Below are 21,201 nucleotides of genomic sequence, written 5' to 3' on the forward strand. Positions count from 1 at the left end.
AGGTGTCCTGTTAGTTATCCATGATGAGAGTAGGCTCAGGGATTTCTTGTAGTGAGTTGGCACTGTGGTATCCACTAGGGTTCCCCAGAGTAGTAGTGGGGTGTGACCATGGATATTCCTGCCCATGCCAGTGTGGGGCATCATGGGAAAAGGGCTCTGTATAAATAGTCTGGCAGCAATCAGCCCAGGGTGGTCATGGGAAGTGTCTGGAAGACTAAGCTACATCAAGTACGTAGGCTGTGAGGCTCTAGTATTGTAGGATAGGAGTGCCAGTTGTAATTCCCCAGTGTGGTCAAAAGGTGTTGCCCTAATTAGCCATGAGAGTAGGCTCAGGGATCCCTTGTAGTGAGTCGGCAATGTAGTATCCTAAGTTTCCACTAGGGGCCTCAAGAGTAGTAGTGGAGTGTGACCATCGCTTCTCGGCCTTTTGGCTAAGATCAAGTGTAGTATCTATTCTTATCAGTTGCCAGAGGAGGCGCTGTGCTACTCCCATAGGGGAGAGCTATGCAAATCCAATGGCGTAATTGTACCTGCTGAAACCGCCCTTCCAGGCACAAATACTGGGGACCAGTCATTTGTTGAGTCTGAGCCGTCTGGAAAGGTGCTCATGGTGTAGATGGGTGCTGCATTGGGTCTGGCCAGAGGGTCGGGTTCCTGGCCTTCTGGTCTAAATGTTGTAGTCCTAGCTCCAGTCAGTTTTTGGGAGAGAACATTACATCAGTATTTCCAGAATGTAATTAGATAGGAGTGATGGGAGCGACGGTTGAGCCTTAGGGGTCAAGGGCTCTCCCCAAGCTCTCAGAACTTCAGGCCTTCCTGGCTGGGTTGGGGGCTGCGCTGACTGGGCTGTTGGTCAGGGTTGGGACGAAAAGCCTGTGGTGAATGTGTCCCTGAAGTGGCAGTTCAGGGGTGCCGTACAGTCACTGTGAGTGAGGGTCACATTGATTTATGGCACCATGGTCACTTCACCATGCACACTTTTTTTTACACCTGCATCTAAGGCTGAGCCTTTTGGCCTAGACCAGAGGAATTTTTTTTATTCCTGGCCGAAGGGCCGGCCATTGTATTGCACAATGGTCACTTTTCACTTCTCCCACTTTCTATTCATTTACCCGTTGTCACTTTTTTGTATTTTTTTTGTTTTATGTTGCACGTTTGTCACAGTGTGATTAGTAGAGTGTGGGTCCTCGGGCCTACCCTGAAAGTCTTGGGAGGGGGTGGACATAGGCCTTCTGGCTTGGGTCGCCCTCTCTCATGAGGTCTCCCTTCGGGGGAGTCCCACCGATTACTTGGGTGGGTCTGTTTTGGCAAACCTTCCAGAGAAAGGGGGTCCGTCTGGTTTCGGCCAAATGGACCCAGTGAAGTACATAAGTCCCCATCTGGAGCCTAACGCTCCGGGGGATCAGGGTAAGGTCCTTCCTATAGAGGATCAGTGTAACACATGTTGCGAGTTTTGTGTCACCTCTTTATGTGTGTGCACTTTTTTTGGCACTGGGTGAAGTTTTTGGGTGTGTTACACATGCCACAGGTGGGGTGTGACTATAGATAATCCCACCCATACCATCGTGGGGCATCTTGGGAAGTAGGGTTCTGTTTAAATAGTCTGGTGGGAAGTCTGCCCAGGGAGACCCTGGGAAGTGTCTGGAGGACCAAGCTACATCCAGGATGTAGGCTGTGCAGCTCTGGTATTGCAGGGTAAGGGCGCAGGAGTGCCGATGCAGTTCCCCTGTGTGGCCACAAGGACAGTGTTGTCCTAGTTAGTAGGATCAGGGAGCCCTTATCGTTAGTAGATGGTGTAGGGTACTAAGTGGGAGTCCTTATGCTGTAAAATCCATGGGATCCAATGCTTTAAAGCCTAGCCCTGGGCTGATCCTAAAAAATGAATTGCACCTCCCCAGCAGATAAAGAATGCAAATTGTGTCTAGTATTGTAAAGAAATGCCTGGTGTAGTTTCCCAATGTAGCCATGAGGTGTCCCCCTGGTTAGCCATGAAAGTAGGCTAAGGGATGCCTTGTAGTATAGGTAGTGTAGTATTTTAAGTAGCCACTAGGAACCACAAGAATAGTAGTAGGGTGTGACCATAGACAGCCCTGCCCATGCCAGTGTTTGGCATCATGGGAATAAGGCTCTGTATAAATTGTCTGGCAGGAGTCCACCCAGGGTGGTCATGGGCAGTATGTGGAGAACCAAACTGCATGAAGGATGTAGGCTGTGTGATAATAATAATAATATAATAATAATATCGTAGGGAAGGGAGTGTAGTTCCATAGTGTGGCCAGGAGATGTCACCCCAGTTTAGACCTAAAAATAGGATCAGGGATTTCTTGTAGTGAGTAATATTCTAAGTAGCCACTAGGGCCCCCCAGGATAGTAGCCACTAGGGCCCCCCAGGATAGTAGGCCACTAGGGCCCCCAGGAAGGATAGTAGCCACTAGGGCCCCCCAGGGTAGTAGGCCAATTTTCAGCTTTCAGCACTCTCACACTTTGAATAACAATTGCACGGTCATGCAACACTGCACCCATATGACCTTTTTATAATTTTTTTCACACAAATAGATCTTTCTTTTCATGGTATTTAATTACCGCTGTTTTTTTTTGTTTTTTTTTTTGCAAACGAAACAAAAAAGGGCAAAAAGTATGAAAAAAAAGCGTTTTTCTTTGTTTCTGTTAACATTTTTGCAAATAATGAATCTTTCTGCATAAATTTAGGCCAAAATTTAACCTGCTACATTTCTTTGGTAAAAAATAACCCAAATCAGTGTATATTATTTAGTCTGTAGGAAAGTTAGGCTGTCAGTATCTGGATTGATTTTCAGATATATATCCTATAGTTTGTGGAATCTATCTCATTTCATGAGGCCTTAAAATTCCAGGATAGTACCAAATTACCCCTTTTTGGAAAGTAGACAGTCCAAGGTATTTAGTAAGAGGCATGGCAAATTTTTTAGAAGTGTAATTTTTTTGTCACGATTATTTGGAAAATTAAGAAAATAAAAAAATTGGGGTTTTTTCCCACAATTTTTTACTTACTGTCACCAGTGCAGTGCAGAGCCATCATACGTCTGGCATGGCAGTGATCAGGGACACTGACTGGTGATGATATGTAAAAAAAAAAATAAAGAAATATTAAAGAAATTAAAAAAAAAAACACTTTTTTTTTTTTGCTTTTTTTATTATATTATTATTATATATTTTTTTTTTACATACAGTGACCAGAGCAATACAGTGTTACCATAGTAAGACTGTACAGCTTTGGGAAGGTGATCAGGATTTTTTTTTACATTATGATTGCTTGAGGCGATTCAGTTCGTATAGGTAGCGCTATACAAGTCATTCATTCATTGCTTATAACTGCATTTTACAGTTATAAGCAATCACTTTTTTTTTCTGAATGAAAACGACTCAATGTTTACTATTGTGAAGAACTGTGATTGGCCACAGCTAATCATATGGTACAGATGGGCCGTGATTGGCCCTGTCTGTACCATGTAATGACTGTGACCAATCACAGAGCTCATCACAATAGTACACAATGAAACTGGCTACAGCGATTGCATGGTACCGGCAGAGGCCGATATAGTCATCCTGTGGACACGGCGGGTAAAAGATTACCCCGGAGAACGTGGCTTCATGTGACATACTCCTAGAACAACACTGCTCCCACCTGTCAGTCCTTTTAGGCTGGGCGGGAAGCAGTTAAAAGAACGTTCTGTTCAAGTTAGGATCGCCACCTTTTCTTTAAGTCAAACTCGAACACTTTAGCGGTACACAGCAATTTTTTTTATAGTATGAACTATGCATATATTTTGCAATCAAATAACATTTATAATCCAATGAAGTTTATCACAAGAGTCCCCCTTTACATCAGAGTCCACAGAGTTCCCCTTTTACTTCTGAACTCGCAGAGTTCCCTTTCACTGTAAGGGGGGGGACTCTGCAGACTCTGATGTAAGGGAGAACTCTGGGGACTCTAACATAAGGGATGCTCTGGGAACCCTGATGTAAGGGGGGACACTGAGAACTCTGATGTAGGGAGAGGACTCTGATATAAGGTGGAACTCTGAGAACGCTGATTTACCTTGGTGTACTCACTCAGAGGCAGGAGAGAGAAGGGAGGAGACTTCAGTCACAGACAGGGATGGATGGTGAGCTCACTCACCCTTTGGTAGTCAGCACCTCTCATCCAGCTGTAGCTGATGTTGCTGGAGTGTGGGCAGACACAGAGGGTTAGAGGTGGGAGGAGGAGAAGCAGATCAAGGCCTTTCTCCTCTCCCATCTGTGTGGGAGAGGGGTAATTGTTAGTGCTGGCTTTGGGCAGTGTGAAAGAGAGTGTAACAGACACTCTCGGCTTACACAACTGCAACCCCATAGTCTGGTCAGAATAATGTCCCCGGGTTTCAGGAGGTCTGAAACCCGAATGCATGATATGATACCCGAACTGTCCGGGTGAATCCCGGACAGGTGGTAACCATAGTTCATGTATGTATTCTTGACTCAAAAGTAGTCCCTTCTATTGTTCTCAGCCTCCTTATTTTCTTCCTGTTAAAGGGTGGCTGCATTTGTTCTTCATGGTCCCACTGTATGTAGGAATATAGCCACCCTGCCTTAGTCCCACTGCATAGCTTTCTACTGTCCCTGATTTCTAGGGACTGTCCCCGATTTGGAGCAATGTCCCTCTGTCCCTATTTCCTCCCCATTTGTCCCTCATTTTGGTCTGATCTAAAGAGTTGTATATAAAATGCTCTATTCGTCTATCAAAAAGTGTTTCCCAGTGCTAAACCTTTCATCTGATTTCTAAATTGCTTCATTTGTAAATTCCAAAAGCCAATATAAAGGAATAGTAGTGGTAAAAAAAAGCACTTGGGGGTTTAACCAATCTTGTTTTTGTACAATTCTCCTTTAAGGGGGCGTGGCAGGGGGTGTGTCCTATGCCTGCATACTTTTGCTGATAGGTGTCCCTCATTCCTATCTCAGAAAGTTGGGAGGTGTGCCACTGTATGTAGGAACGTAACCACCCTGCCTCAGTCCCACTGTATGTAGGAACGTAGCCACCTTGCCTTAGTCTCACTATATATAGGAATGTAGCCACCCTGCCTTAGTTCCACCTCATTTAGGAATGTAGCCCCCCCGCCTTAGTCCCACCTTATTTAGGAACATAGCCCCTCTGCCTTAGTCCCACTATATATAGGAACGTAGCCACCCTGCCTTAGTTCCACCTCATTTAGAAACGTAGCCCCCCCCCCCGCCTTTGTCCCACCTTATTTAGGAACATAGCCCCCCTGCCTTAGTCCCACTATATATAGGAACGTAGCCACCCTGCCTTAGTCCCACTATATATAGGAACGTAGCCACCCTGCCTTAGTCCCACCTCATTTAAGAACATAGCCCCCCTGCATCAGTCCCGCTGTATGTAGGAACATAGCCACCCTGCCTTAGTCCCACCTCATTTAGGAACGTAGCCACCCTGCCTTAGTCCCACTATATATAGGAACATAGCCACCCTGCCTTAGTCCCACTATATATAGGAACATAGCCACCCTGCCTTAGTCCCACTATATATAGGAACGTAGCCACCCTGCCTTAGTCCCACTATATATAGGAACATAGCCACCCTGCCTTAGTCCCACTATATATAGGAACATAGCCACCCTGCCTTAGTCCCACTATATATATAGGAACGTAGCCACCCTGCCTTAGTCCCACCTCATTTAATAACATAGCCCCCCTGCATCAGTCCCACTGTATGTAGGAACATAGCCACCCTGCCTTAGTTCCACCTCATTTAGGAACATAGCCACCCTGCCTTAGTCCCACTGTATGTACTGTAGGAACATAGCAACCCTGCCTTAGTCCCACTCCCCCCCCCCCCCATGTAGGAATGTAGCCACCCTGCCTTAGCCCCACATGTGGATTCAGAAAGACACAGTGGGTGTGTACGGATTATTTTTGGAGACTCCAGATACAGTTTTAGCACCCCTTGAACTTTGCAGCTTTCTCTGTTGATCCTGCCACTGAGGTTCCTGTTATGAGGTGACAACTGTCTCCCAATTGTGCTCCTGTGTTGTCATCCTGTCTACTGTGTCCTTGGTGGAAGAGGTCCCTGTGATGGTGGGGAATAGATGTAATGGATGTCAGAGACCACAGGGGCCGCTAGTTGGCCAGCTGCATGGCGGCGGTCCCATCTCTGTTGGTAAACATGTCACACGGACACCTGTTTTGGCATCTCCGGCGCTCCAGTCACTTCTCTGCGTATGAAAACATCCACCTGTCTGCCGTCAGTTAAATAAACAGGATTTTACCTTCCCGTCAACAGCGGCCTCCGCTAAAGAGTCCCGCCAGAGTCACAGAACAAGTTCTTCTTTAACCCCGTCTTCTCTCCTATCTTCATACCCCTTATGGACCAGAGTAATTTTTTACATTTCCTGTGGGTTTTTTTGGGGGGGCTCCAGGATCTAGATAACGGGATCATCTCTGATCCAGAATCTCAGTCCTGGGAGTAGACGGTGACCCTGGATGATGCCAGAACAAAGATGGTGCCGTCCTTCTGGAGGGGAACGTAGATGAAGGCATTGCCGTGAGAGGTAATAAATACCTAGAAGTGTTCCACTAACACATTACTGAGCGTGCAATGAATGTGAAAATATACAGTATCTCGTGAAAGTAAGTACACCCCTCACATTTTTGTAAATATTTTATTCTATCTTTTCATGTGACAACACGGAAGAAAGGACACTTGTCTACAATGTAAAGTAGTGAGTGTACAGCTTGTATAACAGTGTAAATGTGCTGTCCCCTCAAAATAATTAACATTCTCGAAAAAATATATTAAAAAAATGTGGAAAAAAAATAGTTTTTGCTTTCCACAAACCCTTGTTGCTAAGCAGTCTTCCTAATCTGCCTCTTCCTATTCCGCGGCGCTGTTCCTTCACTTCCTCCTCTTCGGCGAGCTGCCCGACGTGTGTGTCCCAGAAATTAACAGGGCCATTCACAAAAGGCTGCACGCCACGTGACTCGCGCATGCGCAGTAGGAAACAGGCAGTGGAGCTTTGCGGCTTTTGTTGCCCATTTTCATTCATTAAGATGGCAGCGCTGCCACCCGAACCAACGGACGGATCGACCTCGGGGGGGGGGGGGGGGCGACATCGTGGGCTCCCTGGACAGGTAAGTGCCCTTATTAAAAATCAGCAGCTACAGAGTTTGTAGCTGCTGACTTAAAAAAAAAAAAAATCACGCTTTAATGCATCCTATGATACCTGGCAGTGACCGCCCCCCCCCCCCCCAGCCCCCCGTTTTACTTACCTGAGCCCTGGAACTTGACCCGCCGATGTCACGCTGTCTCTCTGCCCCAGGGGTTCTCAGCTCTTGATTGGATAGATTGATAGCAGCGCATCCATTGGCTCCCACTGCCGTCAATCAAATCCAATGACCCGGGGGGCGGGGCTGAGTCATACATTCGGCGGCGATGGACTCGGGAGAACGCTTCTCCTAGGAGGTTATCTGATGTGAGGAGGAGCCCAGAGAGCCGCCGGGGGACCCCAGAAGACGAGGTGCGGAGCACAATGATCCCCAGAGAAAAGGAAACAAGTGGTCAAAAAGAAAACCATTTGGGCTCCAATGCTGGAAAAATGAATAAATCAGGTAGACTAGAGTATAGTGTATATAGTATAGAAGATGTATTATATTATTGAAAAGTATTGAACAGTATAATGGAGCCCAACACCAAGATAAAAAGTGAATACAAACTACCCTGTTTCCCCTAAAATAAGACCTAGTGTGATTGTCGGTGATGGCTGCAATAAAAGCCCTACCCCCCAAATAAGCCCTAGTTAACCACTTCAATACAGGGCACTTTCACCCCCTTCCTTCCCAGCCCAATTTTCAGCTTTCAGCGCTCTAGCGCTTTCAGTGACAATTGCACGGTCATGCTACACTGTACCCAAATAAAAATTGTTATCATTTTGTTCGCACAAATAGAGCTTTATTTTGGTGTTATTTATTCACGACTCCGTTTTTTTTTTTTTGCGATATAAGCGCAAAAAAAGCGGAAATTTGGGAAAAAAACAATATTTTCTTTTTTCTATTTGAAAAGAAATCCAATAAAATCAAATTTTGTCATAAATTTAAGCCAAAATGTATTCTGCTACATGTTTTTGGTAAAAAAAATTCCGTTAAGTGTATAATAATTGGTTTGTGTGATCACGGACATATGTACGCAAATGATCATGTACATATGTGTGCAGATAATCATTGGGACATGTGATTTTAGTGGGACATATGTGGGGGACATGTTTTTATTATTAGGGACATGTGTTTTTATTATTTGGGGACATGTATGTTTTGGGGACATGTGTGTTTTGGGGACATATGTGGGGACTGTGTTTTCACTGTGTGGTGTGTTGTGTGTTTACACTACACTGATGATCAGTGAGTAAAAAGCTGTGAAAAGCAGCCCATACTCACTGATCATCAGCCGGCTGCAGCGTTCTGCTCTCCTCTTCTCAGCGGTGACTTCCGTGTGAGGAGAGGAGAGCCGATTGCCTAGCAACCGGCTGTTTGTTTACATCACATGACGGCCGTGATTGGACACGGCCGTCATGTGATCAGGAGGGCCAATCACAGAGCCCTCCTGCCGATCTGAGATGTGCCGTGTCCGGGTGACACGAGCACATCGGGATCGCGCCGCTGCGCGGGCGCGCGCGCGCGCGATCCCGCTGCTCCTGAATGACGTTCCTGAACGTCCTATCAGGAGCAGGCGGCTCCCACCCGCCGTATATATACATTGGCCGGGTGGGAAGTGGTTAAAGTCCTTGTAGGTCTTCTTTTCAGGGTAGGGCTTATTTTTGAGGAAACAGAGTAGGGCTTATTTGGGTGGTAGGGCTTATATTGCAGCCAACTCCGACAATCACGCTAGGTCTTATTTTAGGGCAAACAGGGTAAGTGTGGAAATAATGAAAAAAAGTGGGGCATACCTGCTCAGAGGGAAAGGAAGAGTGCAGAGGATATAGGGAAAATGATGAAGGACAGCCAATGCTGTCTTCAATCAAACACTGAAAGACAGAAAGCCCAGCCAGGTGATTACCCAAAGCTGTGACGGAGAACCACGAGCCACAGATCTGTGCAGTGTGCTGCTGGAGGTGCTACCGAGAGAGCTAACAGAGTGCGCTTTTCTTTTTGCCCGCTTGTTTCCTTTTCTCTGGGAAAAATTGTGTGCGTCCGGCTCTCCCGCAGACCCCTTCCTCAGCTCCCGGGATGAACATTTCAAGCAGCCACCAGTTTTCATGTTCACATGGTCTAGACCAGCGATGGGGAACCTTGGCACCCCCAGATGTTTTGGAACTACGTTTCCCATGATGTTCATGCACCCTGCAGTGTAGTTGAGCATCATGGGAAATGTAGTTCCAAAACATCTGGGGGTGCCAAGGTTCACCATCACTGCTCTAGACTTAATTGACATGTAAGTTGGAAGGCTGGCCGCAGGCTAGCCTGAATTTGTAGGAGGAGTCTGAGGGCTTTAAATCCCTCCTCCTCCATCAGAGCCTTCGTGTGCTAGGAGGGGGAATTTTGGGTGTTGGTGCTAGTAAAGGTAATACAGTGGGGGGGATTTGTGCTAGGAGGGGACATTTTTTTTTTGAGGGGGAGTTATGCTAGTAGGAATGTTTGGGGGGCATCTGTCCTAGGAGAGGAAATTTGGGGGAGGGGATTTGTGCTAGGATGGAGGATTTGGGGGGTTTGTGCTAGAAAGGGTAATACGGTAGGTGGGAGGAGATGTGAGCTAGGAGGGGACATTTCTTTTGAGAGGGAGGTTTGTGCTAGTGGGAATGTTTGGGGGGCATTTATGCTCGGAGGGGAAATTTGGGGGATAGAGGATTTGTGCTAGGATGGGGGAATTTTTTTGGTGGGGGGGCAATTTTTGCTGGGAGCATATGTGGAATGAGTGGATTTGAGCAGGGGGTTTATTTGTACTGGGGGGAGGGGGAACTTATGCTTAGAGGGTTACAATTTTTTGTTTTTGCCCCAGGCTCTAGATGACCTTGTCCTGATACCGGTTGAGGGGAAGATGGAAAAACACGGAGGTATGATTGGTGCTGGATATGCGAGAGCTGACCGTCTATGTATGCCAGCGGAGGGGGCAGGGTTGGCCTATTAAAGGGAACAATGGCGTTTGGATTGGATTTTTCATCCGGCCCGCCAGTTCCTTGTCCAATCACAGGTTGCCGCTGCGACATCATCATAACGGTCAGAAAACATGGTGCATACAATAAGTCAAAGTACCATTGGCCATAATCCTGGGCAGCCAATCGGAATTCATAATTTCACAGATCTATTATCGCCATGCCTCCTGGCGCTGCCTCGCAAAACAAGCCCCTTTTTTTATAACACCATAATTCCCCTCCTCCACCCCCTGTGGATTAATTCTATATATTTCACCCATCTCATTCCCGTCACGTCGTGCGCCGAGCTCACCGCTCGGAAAGGAAATCACATGGACCGCGTCCAACACGCAGAAAGGGGGATCCGATTTTATGTTTATTTGATGGCACGCCGAGGAGCCGGGTATGAAAATAGAAACACGATTAGCATCATTACAGGGGAAACCTGCGAGCCAGAGTGCTGTCACCGTCCCCCGGCATGCGGAGGGTTAAACCCGGCAACGCGTTCCCGCTGGTGACCTGTATATTTTATATAGACACCCATTTTATTTATCCGAGAGAACGGCTAAAAATAGACACAGACTCCGCTCCCCTCCCCCTCCCTCCCTCCCTCCCGCTCTCCTTCATCCATCACGGGAGCCAGGGAAATATCCCGTTGCCAGGAGACCGCTGTTACTGGGGGAGACAGCCATCGCTAGGCGACAGTGGTTGCCTGGGTGACGGCAGGGGTCTGACTCATCCGCACTGCAGTTGGACGGAGCGTTGTGTACATCCAATGAGGAGGCCGTCCCCAGATAACGACGCCATCTTCCCTGGATGTACATCAGATATATATATATATATATATATATATATACTGTATACAAAGAGAGATCCTTCCCTGGATGTACATCTCACCCCCAATACCAGGAGGAGGCACAGGGATCATATATATATATATATATATATATATATATATATATATATATATATATATATATACTGTTATAATTATTTGTGTATCTATCTATTTATCCATCTATATCATAGGACGTTTGATAGATAGATAAATAAGTGGGGATGGGTAGATAATTATGAAATGGAGTAGATAAAACAAACGGATACACAGATAATTAATAGATAGAGAAAAAGATATACATATAATTAAGATAGATAGATAGATAGAGTGAAGGTGGGTAGATATCTAGACTAATAATATCTATCTTTTTTATGTAGCTATCTATCTAGCTATCTATTTATCTAGATAGAGTAGATAAAAAAAAAGATACACGGATAATTAATAAATAGAGAAAAGGATATACAGATAATTATGAGATAGTTAGATACATAGATAATTAAAAGACTAATAGATAGATAGATATTATTAGTCTAGATATCTATGCATCTTCACTATATCTATCTATCTATCTATCTATCTATCTATCTATCTATTAGTCTTTTAATTATCTATATATCTAACTATCTCACAATTATCTGTATATCCTTTTCTCTATTAATTATCCGTGTATCTTTTTTTTTATCTATAAAAAATCTAGATAGATAGATAGATATTATTAGTCATCTGTCATCTATCTATCTATCTATCTAGCTATCTATTTATCTAGATAGAGTAGATAAAAAAAAAGATGCACGGATAATTAATAAACAGAGAAGGATTTACAGATAATTATGAGATAGTTAGATACATAGATAATTAAAAGACTAATAGATAGATAAATAAATAAAAAAGATAGATAGATAATTAAGAGGCTCATGCGTGTACACGGTTGGACTTTCTGGTAGAAAAGGTAAGACGGAATCATACCATCGGATATTCCGATCGTGTGTGGGCTTCATCTGACTTTTTCTTTCGAAAATTCTGACGGACCTAGAAATAGAACATGTTTTAAATCTTTCCGACTGAATAACATCCTATGGGGAAAACTGTTCTTCTGAATGCTGTTCCAACGGAACAAAAGCGACGCAAGGGTGGCTATTGGCTACTGGCTATTTAACTTCCTATTTCTAGTCCCATCATACATGTTGTACGTCACTGTGTTCTAGACGGTCGGACTTTGGTGTGTATGCAAGTCCTTTTCAGCGGAACTCCATCAGAAAAACCGTCAGAGTTTATTCTGATGGAGAAAACGGTCGTGTGTACGCAGCATGATAGATATATAGATAGATAGATAGATAGATAGATAGTGAGGATGGGTAGTTAATTATGAAATGGATAGAGCATTTTTTTTTATTATCAACATTTTTATTGATTTTATAACAATTCCATTAATATTCCACAGTATATCACATTTCCAAATCTTTAATATAAAATTAAATGTAATTAAAATATGAAATGGATAGAGTAGATACATAGAATAGATTAAAAAAGATACACAGATAATTATGGGATAGATAGATAGATAGATAGGTAGATAGATACGTAGATAGATAGATAGATAGATAGATACGTAGATAGATACGTAGATATATACGTAGATAGATACTAGATAGATACTAGATAGATACTAGATAGATACTAGATAGATACTAGATAGATAGATAGATAGATATGTAGATAGATAGATACGTAGATAGATAGATAGATACGTAGATAGATAGATAGATAGATACGTAGATAGATAGATAGATACGTAGATAGATACGTAGATAGATACGTAGATAGATAGATACGTAGATAGATAGATACGTAGATAGATAGATACGTAGATAGATAGATACGTAGATAGATAGATAAAAAGAATATACAGATAATTATGAGATAGTTAGATACATAGATAATTAAGAGATGAATGCCCCATTCACACGGTTGGACATTCCGATAACAAAATCCATGGATTTATTTCCGACGGATGTTGGCCCAAACTTGCCTTGCATACACACGGTCACACAAAGTTGTCGGAAAATCCGATCGTTGAGAGCGCGGTGACGTATAACACGTACGACGGGACTATAAAGAGGCCAGTAGCCAATCGCTTTCGTCTCTTAGTCTATTCTGAGCATGCGTGGCACTTTGTCCATCGGAATTGTCTACACACGATCGGAATTTATGCGATCGGATTTTGTTGTCGGGAAAATTTTAGATCCTGCTCTCAAACTTTGTGCGTCGGAAAATCAAGTCCGATGGAGCCCACACGCGATCGGATTTTCCGACAACGTGATCCGATCGCACATTTTCCATCGGAAAATCCAACTGTGTGTATGGGGCATGATAGATAATGAATATATAGATCAAGGATAGATAGATAGATAAAAAAAAGAAAGAAAAGAAAGCAAGATACACAGATAATTAATAGATAGAGTGAAGATGGGTAGATAATTATGAAATGGATAGAGTAGATACATAGATAAATAAATAAAATATATACAGATAATTATATGAAAGATACATACAGTAGATAATTGATTAACAGACTAATAGATAAAAAAAAGATACATAGAGCATTATAGATAGTTTGATACAGAGATAAAAAAAAGATGCACAGATAATTATTACATAGATAGACAGATAGATGGATGGATAGATGGAAAAGAAACACAGATAATTGTGAGAAAGTTTAATAGATGGAATGGGATAGATAGCTAGACAGATTATTATCATATAAATAAGTTAAAAAGATACATGGATAATTATGAGATAGCTTGATACATAGATTATTATGAGACTAATAGTTAGATACATAGATAATTATGAAATAGATAATTATGAAATAGATACAGAAGATACATAAATAGGTTTAAAAAAAAAAACAGATAATTATGAGAAAGAGAGAAAAATGCTAGTTTCCTGGCTATTATAGTGATGCTTTGGCCCCAGTACATGTTGAGTCAGTGACCGGAGACAGTTCTTCTGACTTTTCTCTGTTTTTTTTTTATCTGTACTCTTGTCCCGGGTCAATGACTCCGAAGAACAGAAGGTCCCCAGATGTCCCAGATCTCAGAGGTTTCATTGCTCCATGGAGACCCTTGTATTGTCCTCAGGCTGTAGGCGGGATCCATGGATGATTGACATCCACTGACACTTCCTGCCTGTAACAGCTTGGCTGGGGGGCATGACTCCAAGACTACATGAACACCGAGGACTGGCATGGTGCTTTGTAGCTCCAGTAGGAAGGAGGGACACACACAAGTGGTCAGTTAGAAACAGGAAGGGGTGGTATACAAGGACAACCGTCAGGATCATTGGCCAATGATCTCCTGGAATCCTTACCTACAGTCTTCTATCTTTCCTGAAGTACATCTGATTGCAACATTTTGGACAGATTTACCCTCACTTCCTGTCTCTGAGACACAAGAGAAAGTGAGAAGAAATCCCCCCATATTTGCAATCAGAGCAGGTGTATCCATTGGATGATTTCCCTTCTGTAAAAGAAAAATCTGTGTTTTTCACCTTCTGTCCCAGGGACAATGGTGACCAGGACAAATAGGGTAAATCTCACCAGAGGGGTCATGGAAAATGATAAAAAGCTGAAAATTCCTATATTTTTTTAAAAATAAAGTAGAATTCTGTGAATACTAATAAAGTTGTGAACTAAACCACAGTTACAGGACTCTCTACAGAAGGTGCTCCTCATACTGTCCCTAAGTTGGAACCACTATCCCACTTTTAGAGCCAAATCCCTCTATCCCTCATTCTTTCTCAGTGCTCCCTTTTAAGGATCAAAGTATAGACCTCTATAAATAAAATACAAGTTAAAGTGGAACCCCAGTTAAATTTTGTCCCCCCCAAAAAAAAAATTCAAAGTTCTACTTCTACCCTATCCACGCTTAAGCATTATCTCTGGCTTCCTCTTCAGTCAAGCTCTGGCAACCAGGGCTGGTTCAAGGATTTTTGATACCCAGCTATGAGTAAGCACTAGCCTTAGTGCGAAACGCGTCAGCTGTTAGCATCTTTCGCTATGATGTAATTTGCTGTGTCCTAAATATTATTTGAATAAAGCATCGTTTTAGCATTGGAGTGCGGCCGTCCAGAGTTCCGTCATTATTCACATTATCTGCATGTTGTGGCTCGCACCCGGATCCCTTCACCTGGAGCAATTATCTCTGAGTTCCCAGGACCTGCCTTTGAGCGGTGGTGTATATCTAATTTTTGATACCCTAGGTGAAGCCTAATTTTGCTGCCCCCCATTTGCTCCACTCCTGATTTTACCCCATTTGCCCTGCCCATGTATACCCCACCTTTTTAATGAAGCACCAATCAAATTCAGCCTCAACAGCGCCCGTCAAATGCAACCTCACCAGCACCCATCAATGCAGCCTACCAGTATACCAATATTTGTCTGTGTCCCGACTCCCGAATGAAGAGAAGCAAGCACAGTCCTTCACCACCGCTGCACCTCTGACACTATTTGCGAACAGAGCAGTGGCTGTGGGCCGACCATACAGCTGCACATGCACTGTACCGGAGCCTACCGGGCTCGGGAAAGCTTGTACACACTCAGCCAGGCGGTACATGTGCAGTAACGCTAATTTTGAATAGAAGGCACTCGTTTTCGGCAGTGCCGCAGCGGCTTCTCGCCAGTTGCCGCAGCAGAGGAGAAGCCAAAGAGCAGTGAGGACAGTGAAACTAGTGAGGGGATAATAAAAAAAGGGGCAGAGGAGGACATTACTGGGGGGGGTGAAGCCGACAGAGGAGGACACTGATGTGCCTGTGGACTGGAGAGGTGAAAGGGGCACAGGAGGAGGACACTGATGAAGGGGGACAGAGGAGGAAACTACTACTGTGAGAGGGTGAGGAGGACACTATCCTGTCCGTGCAGCCTCTAACCACCTCCTGTATCATGTCCACAGCCTCTGACCATCTCCTGTATCATGTCCACAGCCTCTGGCCATCTCCTGGATCATGTTTACAGTCTCTGATCTTCTCTTGTATCATGTCTGCAGCTTCTGTCCATCTCTTGTATCATGTCTGCAGTCTCTCTTCATCTCTTGTATCATGTCCACGCAGCCTCTGACCATCCCCTGTACCATGTCCGCAGTTTCTGACCATCTCTTGTCTTTTATCATGTCTGCAGTCTCTGAGGGGAGGCTGGAGAGGAGTCAAGAGTGGGAGTGCCACTGGAATGTGGGTCACTGGAGGAGCCAAACGTGTGTGGACTGTGGAGAGGAGACTATAGGATAAAACCAGAGCCACCAAGTTGGAGCCGACTGAGCACTGCACATTGCACCTGAGAGGAGGTCAGTGACAGCACCACCAGGCCAGTGTGAGGAGGGGGTTACTGATGTAAGGGGGAGGTAATACAAATAATGTAAGGGGGCACTGATATAAAGGTTCCCCCCTATTAGTAACCCCCATTCCTTACTTTAGTGTATTCATTCTGCGGAAGGTGGTCTCTAGTCACCAGAGTGCCCCCCACATCAGAGTTCCTGGCATTCCCCTTTACATTTCACGTGGGGGGGGGGGTTGTCAACACTGAAAGACTGAAAGAAGGACAGAGGGACTTTATTCCAAATCAAGGACAGTCCCTCGAAATCAGGGAAAGTGTCAGAGAGTTGCCCGTAGCGGACGTGTCACTGGGCGCGCTGCGGGGCGCCGGTGTGTGCTGGTGCGCGCTGGCGCTGCTGGGCGCGCGTCGGTGCGCGTTGGCGCCAATCGGCCTACTTAAGTGTTCCCCCGTGGTGTGCTCGGTGCTGTCCGATCTGCAGCTTCCTGTGCCCTGTTACCTGTGACTTTGCTTGTGTTCCTGAACTCCTGTTTACCCGGCTCGTCCCTTGGATTTTCCTGTCTGCTGCCTGCCTTTGACCTCGGCCTGTCTTTGACCTCGCATCTGCCTGCTTCTTGTACCACGCTGCCCGCCTGTTGCCAACCCTGCTTGTGACCCGGACTGGAACTTGCTTATCCCTTTTCTGCACTACCTGCCTGCTGTCATCTGTACCTGTGGCTGGACCTGCTCACCACCTTCTGCTTACATCTGCTCCTGCATCCAGCTGTGAGAGTCTGCCTACCTGTCTGAACCTTGCCATCGGATCCCTCCTTCAGCAACTAACCCGCCAGGCTCTCATACCCGTCTGCGCTCCCGTGCCTCCTGTCCATCCTATCAGGGGCCGTGAACCAGACCCGTAATGGAGACCTTCCCCTGCTATTTCGGGCTCACCTGTCAGGTACGTGGGTCTGACAGTATCGGACAGCCATGTCTGAGCCCGAGCAGGGAGCCTCCCCCATGGAGGAATTGTGCAGATACCTGGCGGGTCTCACTCAAGCCGTGAAGAGTCTGCAAGAAGGCTACACCAGACTGGAAGGCCAAATCCAGGTACTGTCATCTCCTGCACACCAACCAGGAGCTTCCGCTGCCGGACCAGCACCCTCCGTAGTAATGCTGCCTCCCGAACCCAGGGTACCAACTCCAGAGAGATTCTCTGGTGACCGCGGTAGGTTCCGGTCCTTCCGCAATGCTTGCGAGCTTTACTTCGCTTTACAACCTCGCACCTTCTCCCTGGAAGCGACTAAAGTGGGCTTCGTGATTTCTCTTCTGTCTGGTGAACCCCAGTCCTGGGCCCATCGTCTTCTAGAGCAGATGTCGCCCTCTCTTGACAGTCTGGATACCTTTTTCGCCACTATGTCCCAGCTCTATGAGGATCCCCAGCTGAGAGCAACTGCGGAGGCTGCCTTGCATGTCCTACAGCAGGGGCGCAGGGCGGTTGAGGACTATGTGGTGGACTTTAGACGTTGGAGTTCTGATACAGAATGGAATAACGTCGCCCTGCGCTACCAGTTCCGCATGGGTTTGTCTGACTCACTCAAGGACGAACTGGCACGGGTCGGTGTCCCTCAGTCTCTGGAAGAGCTCATCAACCTCTCCATCCAAATCGATCGACGCCTTAGGGAACGTCATTCTGAGAGGTCCTCCAGTCAGTTTCGGCCTACGTGGGTCCTCCCCAAGGTTCCTAGTGCTTCCAGCTTTTCTCGGCCGACCACCCTAGCTCCTCCGGCTCCGGGACCTGAACCCATGCAGCTGGGTCTCATCCGTCCCTCCCTCACTCTGGAGGAATGGCAACGTCGAAGAGCCAGTAACCTGTGTATGTACTGTGGGGAACCAGGTCACTACGTGAGATCTTGTCATAACAAGACGCGTAAGTCTCTTCCGATTCCTTTCAAGCATGCTCCTAATCTGCCTAAGTCTACCTCTCACCTTGCTCTCTCTGTTGTTCTACAGCTTCCCGACAAGGATATCCCAGTTCCAGTCATAATTGATTCCGGAGCCTGTAGTTGTTTTATTGACCAGACATTTGCTGCCAATCACCGCATTCCCCTCCGACCGAAGTCCCAGAGCCTGGCGGTGCACCTTGCCGATGGCTCCATCCTAAGTTCTGGTCCTGTCACCCAGGAAACCATCCCCTTGCTGGCCACCATGGGCCCTAACCATCGTGAACTCCTTTGCTTGGACGCCATCTCTTCCCCTCTTTTTCCCATTATCTTGGGAATGCCCTGGCTACAAGCCCACAACCCCAACATTGACTGGGCCTCAGGGAGGGTCAAGTTTCTTTCCGGCTACTGCCAACAGCACTGCTCTTTTGAAGTCCCTTCCACGTCCACTCAGCTTCTCAGTCTGGATTCTGATCCTGAGTCACTTCAAGCAATTCCTGAGCCCTATCGGGATTTTGCGGATGTGTTTAGCAAGAAAGGAGCAGAAACCTTACCCCCGCACAGATCTTACGACTGCCCGATAGAGCTTCTACCCGGAACTGAGGTCCCTTTTGGAAGGATTTTTCCGTTAACTGAGCAAGAGCTGGAAACTCTGAAGGGCTATTTGGATGAAAACCTCAAGAAAGGCTTCATTCGCCCATCTACTTCCCCAGCTGGGGCCGGCATCTTTTTTGTTGAAAAAAAAGACCACTCTCTTCGACCTTGTATTGATTATCGGGAGCTAAATAAAATTACCATCAAAAATCGCTACCCGCTACCCTTAGTGCCTGAACTCTTCCAGAGACTGGGATCCGCTGTTGTGTTCACCAAGTTAGACGTCCGCGGTGCCTACAACTTGATCCGCATTCGTGAGGGGGACGAGTGGAAGACTGCCTTCCGTACGCGGTTCGGGCACTTCGAATACCTTGTTATGCCCTTTGGTCTGTGTAATGCACCCGCCACTTTCCAACACTTTATAAACGATGTCTTCCGTGACCTGTTAGATTTATATGTGATCGTTTACTTGGATGACATCCTAATCTTCTCTTCCTCAGTCTCTGACCATCGCAGGCACGTCCGAAATGTGTTGACCCGCCTTAGGCATCATAGACTTTAGGTCAAGTTGGAAAAGTGCGAATTTGAGCTCGAAAGCATACAGTTCCTTGGCCTGGTTATCTCTGTTGATGGTATCAAGATGGATCCTCGGAAAGTGTCCGCTATTCTGGATTGGCCCACTCCTACCGATAAAAAGGGTGTCCAGCGTTTTATTGGCTTTGCCAATTTTTATCGGAAGTTCATTAGGGGCTTCTCAGCTATAATCGCCCCCATTACTGAATTAACCAAGCAAGGAAACCATTTCTGTTGGTCCCCTAAGGCCCAAGTTGCTTTCCAGAAACTGAAGGAACTTTTTACTTCTGCTTCCATCCTAAAGCACCCGGATCCTGCCCTGCCTTTTGTCCTTGAGGTGGACGCTTCGGAAATCGTGGTAGGGGCTGTACTCTCCCAGCGACAAGGTTCCAAGGCCCTTCTCTTCCCTGTGGCCTTTTACTCTCGCAAGCTTTCCGCAGCGGAGAGAAATTACGATGTGGGGAACCGGGAACTACTGGCTATAAAGGCAGCTTTGGAGGAGTGGCGTTACTTACTGGAGGGTGCTGCACATCCAATCCTGGTCTATACCGACCATAAGAATCTGGAGTATCTGAGAACGGCTAAGAGATTGAAACCACGGCAGGCGAGGTGGGCATTGTTCTTCTCCAGATTCCACTTCCACATAACGTACAGACCCGGCTCCAAGAACATCAAGCCAGATGCCCTCTCCCGCATGTTTCATAACTCCCAGGATACCTTGCTTCCAGATACCATCCTCCCTGCTGGAAATTTTTTGCTTCTTCAGGGGGACCTCCTGTCCCGGATTAGACAAGCTTCTGTGGGGTGGTCCCCGCCGGTTGAGAATGTTGTGAGATCACAAGATGGCATGTTCCGGTACAGGGACAAAATTCTAGTCCCGGATGATGTGAGGATGGCTGTTCTGGAGCTCTGCCACGACCACAAACTTGCCGGCCACTTTGGCACTTTGAAGACGGCGGACTTGGTACATCGTGCATTCTGATGGCCGCAGCTAAGTAGTGATTGCAGCAAGTACGTAGAGTCCTACACCACCTGTGCCCGGAACAAGACTAGCCGGACAAGATCCTGGGGTCTACTAAGACCCTTGCCAGTTCCAGAAAGACCTTGGAAGATGATTTCAATGGATTTCATCGTGGAGTTGCCCCTGGCGGAAGGTTTCTCTACCATCTTTGTGGTGGTCGACAGACTGTCTAAGATGGCCCATTTTCTGCCCATGAAAGGCACACCTTCGGCCTTGGAAACTGCAAAGGTGTTCATTAAAGAAGTGGTGAGGTTGCATGGAGTTCCCTCAAGCATTGTATCCGACCGGGGTGTCCAATTTACCTCCAAGTTTTGGAAGGCTCTGTGCAGTTCCCTTGAGATTGAGTTGGCGTTTTCTTCTGCCTATCATCCCCAGATGAATGGGCAGACGGAGAGGACCAATCAGACCTTGGAACAATACCTCCGCTGTTTTTCTGCCTTCTCACAAGACGACTGGGTCTCTCTTCTGCCTCTAGCCGAATTTGCCTATAATAACTCATTGCATTCTGCTATCAAACAGACGCCTTTCTTCGCAAATTATGGTTATATCCTTCTTGCCCAGTTCGGTTCCTGAGTGTGCCATTCCTGCAGTTTCAGAGACAATTGACTTTTTTATGACCAACAACAAATTGCTACAGGAGGCTATGGCCAAGACCCAGGATTATAACAAGAGGATGTGTGCTGGTGGGGGGCTCCGGTGTGTGCTGGGCGCGCGGCTGCGCTTGCGCGCGCGTCGGTGCGCGTTGGCGCCAATCGGCCTACTTAAGTGTTCCCCCGTGGTGT

The 21,201-nt window shown here is 46.1% G+C and overlaps 1 protein-coding gene and 1 pseudogene across 1 annotated transcript in view; both read left to right on the forward strand.

Annotated features, from left to right (window-relative positions):
- The first annotated feature begins 411 nt into the window (after positions 1-411).
- LOC143925795 (U2 spliceosomal RNA) lies at positions 412-517 on the forward strand (annotated as a pseudogene).
- A 5,788-nt stretch (positions 518-6,305) lies between these two features.
- The window catches only part of FBXL16 (F-box and leucine rich repeat protein 16), a 110,385-nt gene continuing 95,489 nt past the window's right edge, over positions 6,306-21,201 (forward strand). Inside the window, exon 1 of the mRNA XM_077449559.1 lies at positions 6,306-6,581. The gene's annotated coding sequence lies outside the window, so the exon portion shown is untranslated. The remainder of the gene's footprint in view (positions 6,582-21,201) is intronic.

This window comes from Lithobates pipiens, unplaced genomic scaffold (assembly GCF_037356315.1).
Source record: "Lithobates pipiens isolate NorthernLeopardFrog02 unplaced genomic scaffold, aLitPip1_a1.2 Scaffold_22, whole genome shotgun sequence".
Classification (NCBI taxonomy): Eukaryota; Metazoa; Chordata; class Amphibia; order Anura; family Ranidae; genus Lithobates; species Lithobates pipiens.